At 35.2% G+C, this 8,330-nt stretch overlaps 1 pseudogene; it reads right to left on the bottom strand.

The window, feature by feature from the left end:
- Positions 1 to 5,743: 5,743 nt before the first annotated feature.
- Positions 5,744 to 7,597, bottom strand: LOC112624339 (annotated as a pseudogene).
- Between the last annotated feature and the right edge of the window lie 733 nt (positions 7,598 to 8,330).

The following is an 8,330-nucleotide window of genomic DNA, read 5'->3' as shown; positions in this document are numbered from 1 at the left end:
ATCTAATGTTTTCTACTTATAAATAAAAATATGTTTATTATTATGAATTTATATAGATAAAACTACTTATAACTTTTCAAGCACCATTTGTTTTACAATTTAATCATCATAATTATGTGATAATATAAAATATAGATTAACCTCCATAACTGAATATTTAATTTTTTCTAATTATTTTCACTTTTATTATATCAGTAGTTCTGTGTTATAGCTGATAGTGTAGCTATCAGCTATAACATAGAATACTCATTTTTAGTTAATAAAAGAGGAGATTTTATGGCTGGGCTGAGATTGTTCCTATCCCAGACCAATGATTATTTTAATGTCATTGTGGGCCATGACCAAACATTTCCTTTTCATCCTGAAGTACCAGTTCTGCTTACAAATAGTATTAATGTGTATTTGCATTCTGGCAAATGGCCAGATATATCTGCATTACCATTTCCAAATAGAGTCAAAGTAAAGGAAATACATTTTGGGGAATAATTGAGTGCAATAGAATATCCATCCGCCTTTAGTCCTTCCACTAAGGATTTTATAAACTATTTAGCAAGCATAGTCATGATTAATGCTGTTAATAATCCAGCTTTTCTCTCAGTTACAAGGTTATATTATACCTCCCAACACCTCAGAGCTAGATATGGCTATGTGAGATTTTTCTTAAGAACAAATAAGCAGAAATGACATGTATACCATTCTGGCTGAAGCATTAAATAATGGTTCATTTTTTTTTTCTGCCTGTTTTTTTGAATCTCTTCCTTCACATGGGAACTGGAAATGTTTAGAGATGGTGACTATTCTTTCTAAAAGTACTGACTGAGGAATATGACAAGCAGAGCATCTTAATGTCCTCATGTATGTGAAACATACATTTTTTATTAGCATACCGTAAAATTATCTGATTTTCAGTGTGTGTTTTTGTGGATTTGTCTAGATTTATTGATTGGGTTTAATAATACCAACATGGTCAGTATAAGGAATAGTTCCCTCATCTCCAAAAATTCTTTCTTGCTGTAATTTGGTAGTCAATGACTCTCTTCTGAGTTAATCTTTGGCAACTATCAATATTTTCTCTGTTCTTATAGTTTCTTATTTATTTATTTATTTATTTATTATTATACTTTAAGTTCTAGGGTACATGTGCATAATGTGCAGGTTTGTTATATATGTATACTTGTGCCATGTTGGTGTGCTGCACCCATCAACTCGTCAGCACCCATCAACTCGTCAGCACCCATCAACTCGCCATTTACATCAGGTATAACTCCCAATGCAATCCCTCCCCCCTCCCCCCCCCATTGGCAACTATCAATATTTTCTCAGTTCTTATAGTTTCTTTCTTTCTTTTTTTAAATTTATTTAGTTTCTTCTTCTTCAGAATGTTATTTGAAATGGAACTACACAGAACATAACATTTTAATATTGGCTTTAGTCACTCAGCATAATGCCTTTCAGATTCATTCATGTGTTATGTGCTATCCAAAACTTTTCATTTTTGAGCATCCATTGCTTTTCATTTTTGAGTAGTCTTCCAGTATATGAATGAACCAGTTTATGTATCCTTTCACCTTTAAAGGGCATTTTGATGGTTTCCAGTTTTACGATGAGTACGAATAAAGGTGGTAGAAACCTTGTTTACAGGCTGTTTTTGGAACATGTATTCGGATTCTCTGGAGGAACAGAACTAATAGGATATATGTATGTATGAAAGGGAGTTTATTAAGGAAATTTGACCCATAGGATCCAAGGGGAATTCACACAATAAGCCATCTACAAGTTGAAGAGCAAGGAAGCAAGTAGTGACTCAGTCTGAGTCCCAAAACCTCAAAAGCAGGGAAGCCTACAGCACAGCCTTCAGTCTGTGGCAGAAAGCCTCAGAGCCACTGATGTGAGTCCAAGAGTCCAAAAGCCAAAGAACTTGGAGTGAGATGTTCGAGGGCAGAAAGCATCCAGCACAGGAGAAAGACAAAGGTCTCCCCTCTTCTTCTGCTTGCTTTATTCTAGTGGTGCTGGCAGTTGATTGTATGGTGCCCACCCACGCTGAGGGTGGGTCTGCCTCTCCCAGTCCACTGACTCAAATGTTAATCTCTTTTGACAACACCCTCACGGACACACCCATGAACAATACTTTGCATCCTTCAATGCAATCAAGTTGACACTTAATATTAACCAACACAACTTCTATATTTAGAAGTAGAATTGCTAGGCCATATGGTAAATGTATGCGTAATTTTGCAAGAAATCCTCAAACTTTCAGTGCAGCTATGCAATTTTGCACTCCCATCAGCAATGTAGGAGAGTTGTGGTTGCTTTGCATCCTCTACAGCACTTGATATTGTAAGCTTTCATAAATTTATTTTAACAATTGTGTAATAAGATTTTATTATAGTGTTAATTTGCATTTTTCAAATGGATGATGTTACACATATTTTCATGTACTTATTTTCCATCTGCATCTTTCCCGTGCTTATCATTTACATCTTTTTGGTCAAGTCTCTGCTAAAATCTTGTCCATTCTTTTAACTGAATTGTTTATGTTCTTCATATTGAGTTTTGGGAATGTTTTGTATATTCTGGATATAAGATATGCAATTGCAAATATTTTCTCCCAGTCTGTAGCTTGTCTATTTATTCTCTTGCTAGTGTCTTTCACTGAGCAAAAATTTTCATTGTGATAAAGTCCAGTTATCAATATTTTCCTTTTATATATTTATTTTTTGTTGCCGTGTCTAAGACTTTTTTTTGCCTAATCTAAGATTGTAAAGATTTTCTCCTAGGTTTTCTTCTAAAATTTTATAGCTTCACTTTTATATCTGTGACTTATTTATGCAAATTCTATTTCTCATTTTTTCTTAGTCTTGATTTTTTAAATTATGTAATTGAGGTATGATTGACATAATTAAAACTATGTATTTAAAGTATGCAGCTTGACGAGTTTGGTTCATTTAGGTCGTTTTTTGAGGGAATTCGATTTTTTTTTTAATTTGGATGTACACTTGTTCTGATACTATTTGACAAAAAAAAAAATGCATTCTCTATTGAATTGCCTTTGCACCACTTACAAACCTCAGTTGACTAAAGCTAGGTGCGATGATACATGCCTATAGTCCCAGCTCCTCAGGAGACTGAGGCAGGAGACTTGTTGAGCCCAGGAGTTTGAAGCTAGTCTGGGAAACATTCCAAGACTCCCTGTCTATAATATAAAGTCAGAGATTTATGTATTTGAGGTTTTTTAGGAGAAAATTATTTTGATTACTGTACCTTTATACTTATTCCTAAAGTTGGTTAATGTATATCCTCCAACTTTTGTCTTTTTTTTCAGAATTGTTTTTGTTACTCTAGTTTATTTGACTTTCAATATAAATTTTAGGATCAGCTTGTTGATACCTCCAATAAGGCTTTCTGAAACTTGGTTAGAATTGCAGTGAAGATATAAGTTTTATAAATTAGGAAAATTGATTGTAGCTATGCTTTTGCAATATGCAAACATGATATATCTCCACTTATTTTTGTTTTTCCTTGGTATTTTTCATTAACATTTTACGGTTTTAAAGATATTGTGAATAAGGACATTTTATTCCTTCTTTTACAGTTGGCTAGACTTTTTTTTACTTTTGTTAATGGGATTGCTGACAGTAGACTTCCTTGCCTTGTTCCCAGTCTTAGGTAGAAAGCATTCAATCTTTCACCATCAAATACAATGTTTGCTTTAGGGTTTGTTCATTTTTATAGAGACCTTTTATCAGTTTTGTTAAACATTTTTTGACAAAATTTACATTTTATTTAGATTAAAATAAATAGTACAAAATTTATTTATTTATTTATTTATTTATTTACTAAAAATAACAAGTATTTTCTGTGTTTATTTCCAGATAAAACATAAAACACCTAGTTTTGTAGGTTTTCCAGGTTTGGCTTATAAATCAAGATGAGGCAGTAGATATAGTTATGACAAAAAATGAAAGAAAACGGACATGTCAGATGTCTGTATCCATCGCCTCTGATTCTGCCTTGACCTTGAAACCTATATTTTCAATATATACTGACTAAAAAGTTTATGATATGGGCTTGACAAAAGATGTAAATAGCAACAACAAGTTTATAACTGAAGTTTGAATGGAAGCGCCTGCCATTGTTTTCCCACATCTTCTTGTTGCTGTTTACATTCCTTGTTGAGTCTGCATCTCCATAAGCTGTCTTAGCCCGTACATGTTGAAAACTTAGCAATGGTGGAGTCTTCCATTCAAACCTTAATTGTAAACTTGTTCCCTTAAGTTCATTTGATAAAGACAAAAACCACACTGAAATCCTGGTTTGGTGAGCTTTGTAAGTGTCTTTCTCTGGTAATTTCTTTAACTGTTTATTATAGATTATGAACAATATATTTAAAACTTCTACTAGTCAAAAGTCAATTGTGGGTTTCACTATAATATTTTATGAGATGTATTTTGTCTTGCCACAACTCCTCAAAATTTGTTTCTTCAAAGAATTGATAATTCAATACTCACTGACTAGATCCATAGTGGAAATAAATGTTATGTCTAAAATGGATTAATTTAAACAATTCCAGAATGACACTAGCAGGGATCACACAGAAGTGAAATGCAGCACTTTCCATACTATATTCTGGAAGAACAAATGGGCCTTGAAACATGAGAGTTAAAATATGAGCCTTTTAAATACTTAGATCATTAATGGGTAACGAATTTAATGGAAGGCCTACAGGCAAAGATATGCCTTACAGCTTTTCTTCCAAATATCAAATATAAAAGAAGATATATTTTAAAAGTCTTTTAGACAATTTCACTGGTTTTGGAATTATTCACAGGAAGCTCTTTGTTGTATAGAGTTTGATATATGTACTCCCCATTAAATCTGTTGTGTTTTACATCAAAGTTTTGTTAAGAAAAGCTGAGTTACTTAACCTTTCTTCCACCAAAGTGTTTAAGTATGCTTTGAGACACTTTCATAGATTTTCATAGCACTTATTCTCAATCTTCATCACAGGAAGAATACACAGGTTCTTTAACAATGCATACACATTAGGAAAAAATGATGTCAGGCAGGTGGAATGCTTCATACATGGGGGACAGAAGTCCTATATCTTTAACTCTATGTTTCCATTTGACTCTTCAACAAGGAAGCTCAGCTGAGAGCATGTCTGTTCTGGGTGAGTGATTTCTGTACTTGTCAGCATGGTGTTTCTCAGATGTATTGAATTTAAGCTGTCTTATGACTGAAGGCACCAGAAATAAGCATATCATAGATTTGAGATACTTCTCTGAGAACATATCTTTGAGGAACTGTTCTGAGAATATATCTTTCAGTTTCTGAAAAATGTGCTCCACTGTTGGAACACTTAGGGTTTCTTTATAAAAACTCTCAGAGGTCAGTTGAGATGCCATGTTACCTTGGTAAGCTCTATGGAATTTCCCAGGGAGTTTTATTTGACTATCAATTTTGGTTGCCAAATCTGTGGCTTCCTCAAGCTAAAAATAATGATAGACTTCAATATCTTCCATCACTTCATTGAATGAATGTAGTACTGTAGTCAAACTACTGCCTACAAAGATAATATCAGAGGTGTGACCCTGGAGATTTCTTCAAGGGGTTCTTTTAAAGGACATTTTTAATAACAACAATGGTAACAACAAAATCAAAATCTGTTGCTGCACTACAGAGGACAAATTCTTGGCTGGGTAATCAGTTGTCCCATCTAATATTGCATCATCTTTTATATCATTTAAACCCAAAGAAGTGCTAGGATGAGGTCCACTAAAATTTCAAAAGAATCATGCCTGCCTGTTCAATGAAAAAATCAAATATCCTTTAGTCATTTACTCTTTTCTCCATTGTTTTGAAAAACAGCAGAAATGACACTGTCACTCCTAAAAGCAGTTGTGATTGATGGAAAAAATAAAGAAACTTCTGCAGTTGTTCCTAATGCAACAGATACACTCATAATAGGCACTGATTTTGCCAATCACAGACTAAGGCACAGGAAAGGCAGGGTGGGTAGATACCTTGGGGATATATTTTTTTAAAAGTCTAGGAGAAACAACTTTCATTTTGGAAGAGAATCCATTGCACACAATGTAAACTTGGCCATGACAATAATACTCCATATTTAGTCCCCATTTCTCAGTTATGGTAGTGTGAAATTTCACAGCCAAAATTTCTGCTTCAGCTTCAAAAGGCAGGAAGCCCACAGATTCCTCTCTCAGGTTATGAGATTCGTAAACAAACCTCACCAACACAAGTGGGTGCTCTTCCCCTGATATGTCCACTACATTGTCAGTGATGGCTGTGGTTTAGATATTTGACCCTCCAAATGTCATGTTAAAATTTGATGTTAAAGGTGGGGATGAACAGGGGATGTTTGGGTCATGGGGTAAATCCTCATGAAGCACGTAGTGCCATCCTTGTAGTAATGTGTGAGTTCTTGCTGTCTTAGTTTCTACAACAGCTGCTTGTTGAAAGGAACCTGGCATCTCCCTCCCCTCTCTTTTTCCAGTCATGTTATCTATGCATGCACCAGCTCCCCTTTACCTTCCACCCTGAGTGGAAGCAGGCTGAATCCCTCACCAGATGCAGATGGTGATGCCATGCTTCTTGTACAGCCTGCAGAACCATAGGCCAAATAACCCTGTTTTCTTTATAAGTTACCCAGCCTCAGGTATTCCTTTATAGCAACAGAAACTGACAAAGAGTGATAATGACAAGAAAGTGTGAGATTCTCACTTCCCTTAGAGTTTCTTCCCTAATACAGCTCTCACAGATATCTAGCATATGATTCTACTGTGTTTCCAAACAGAACAGTGTGTTGTGTTAGCCACTGTTGTCTCAGAGTGCTTTCTTAGGACCTCTTCACCAGAATTTATCCGGCACTCCAGCAGTGCTTGACAGTTATCAGTAGTAAAATTTCAAATAAAGACTTTATGTTTAGCTTTCTCATGAGAATCAAAACTTCAAATAGAGACTTTGTGTATTTTTTTGTTTTCCTTCTTGTCAAAGATTAGCAGTAAAATGTTCTAATCCTGTTCTTCATCCCCTTCTCTGCACTGGGGTTCTGAGCATTGCTGTTATTGGTTTCTCTGTGTGTGTGTGTGTGTGTGTGTGTATGTGTGTATGTGTGTATGTGTGTGTGTGCATGTGTGTATGTGTGTATTTTTGTGTGTGCATTTTCCTCTTCAGTGTTGTAAATATTTTCTGCTTTGTGTGTTCTGATTTCATCGTCACTCAATTCTTCTATTCATTTTCCCCTATCATGTAGATTGTTTAAATGGCTGCTAAGATCAACTATTATTGGTATTACATTATCTTAAATAACTATCCTATAAACACTAGTTCTACAGATCATAAGATCTGTAGTCAAGTAGTTGGCACATACTTGACAATGTTTTTTCAGTTGATCAGATATTTTCTCTTCTATCCACTCTCTTACAGTTCATCTGCTTCTGGCATCTGGCTGGATCTCGTGGGAAACTGAAAAAAGCCAGGTCAGACTATATGCTCTTCTGCAGTACAATTGGTGGCAGTGCAGACCTCACCCTCTGTTGTGCTCAGCCTTCTCTTCCTTGCCTTCGCAGGGCGGCATGCTGGACATAGGGGCCCAGGAAGGGAGAATGTGTTGTTGTATTTTTACAGATATATGTATGTGTGTGTGTGTGTGTGTGTGTGTGTGTGTATTTTACAGATATATATATATCTATATATATATAAATTTTTTTTTTTTTATGAAGTCCTGCTCTCTTGCCCAGGTTGTTGTGTAGTGTCACAATCTTGGCTCACTGCAGCCTCCACATCCCGGGTTCAAGTGATTCTCCCACCTCAGCCTCTCGAGTAGCTAGGACTATATCTGGGTCTACCACCCCTGGATACTTTTTGTATTTTTAGTAGACAAGGTTTCACCACGCTGGGCAGGCTGGTCTCCAACTCCTGGCCTCAAGTCACCCTCCTGTGTCAGCCTCCCAAAGTGCTGGGATTATGGGAATGAGCCACCACGCCCAGCTGTATATCTTCTTTATTTTGTTAATATGATGAGCTATAGGTTGAATGTTGAATGTTGACCCAACTTTGTATTTCTGGAGTAAATACCACTAGTTTATGTTTGACGTAGTATTCTTTTAATATGTTGATATATTTAATTTGAAAATAATTCATTGTAGATTTTTGCATCTATGTTCAAATAAATATTGGTCTTTTACTGGTTGTCTCACATTTTAGTATCAAGTAAATATTCCCTTCTTTCTCTAGTCTGGATTCTCTAAAGAAACAGAACTGAGAGGATATATGTGATACATGTATGTGTGTATATTTTATAGAAATTG

Source organism: Theropithecus gelada, chromosome 5, assembly GCF_003255815.1.
Source record: "Theropithecus gelada isolate Dixy chromosome 5, Tgel_1.0, whole genome shotgun sequence".
In the NCBI taxonomy this organism is placed as follows: domain Eukaryota; kingdom Metazoa; phylum Chordata; class Mammalia; order Primates; family Cercopithecidae; genus Theropithecus; species Theropithecus gelada.
This window is presented reverse-complemented; position numbering and strand designations above follow the sequence as displayed.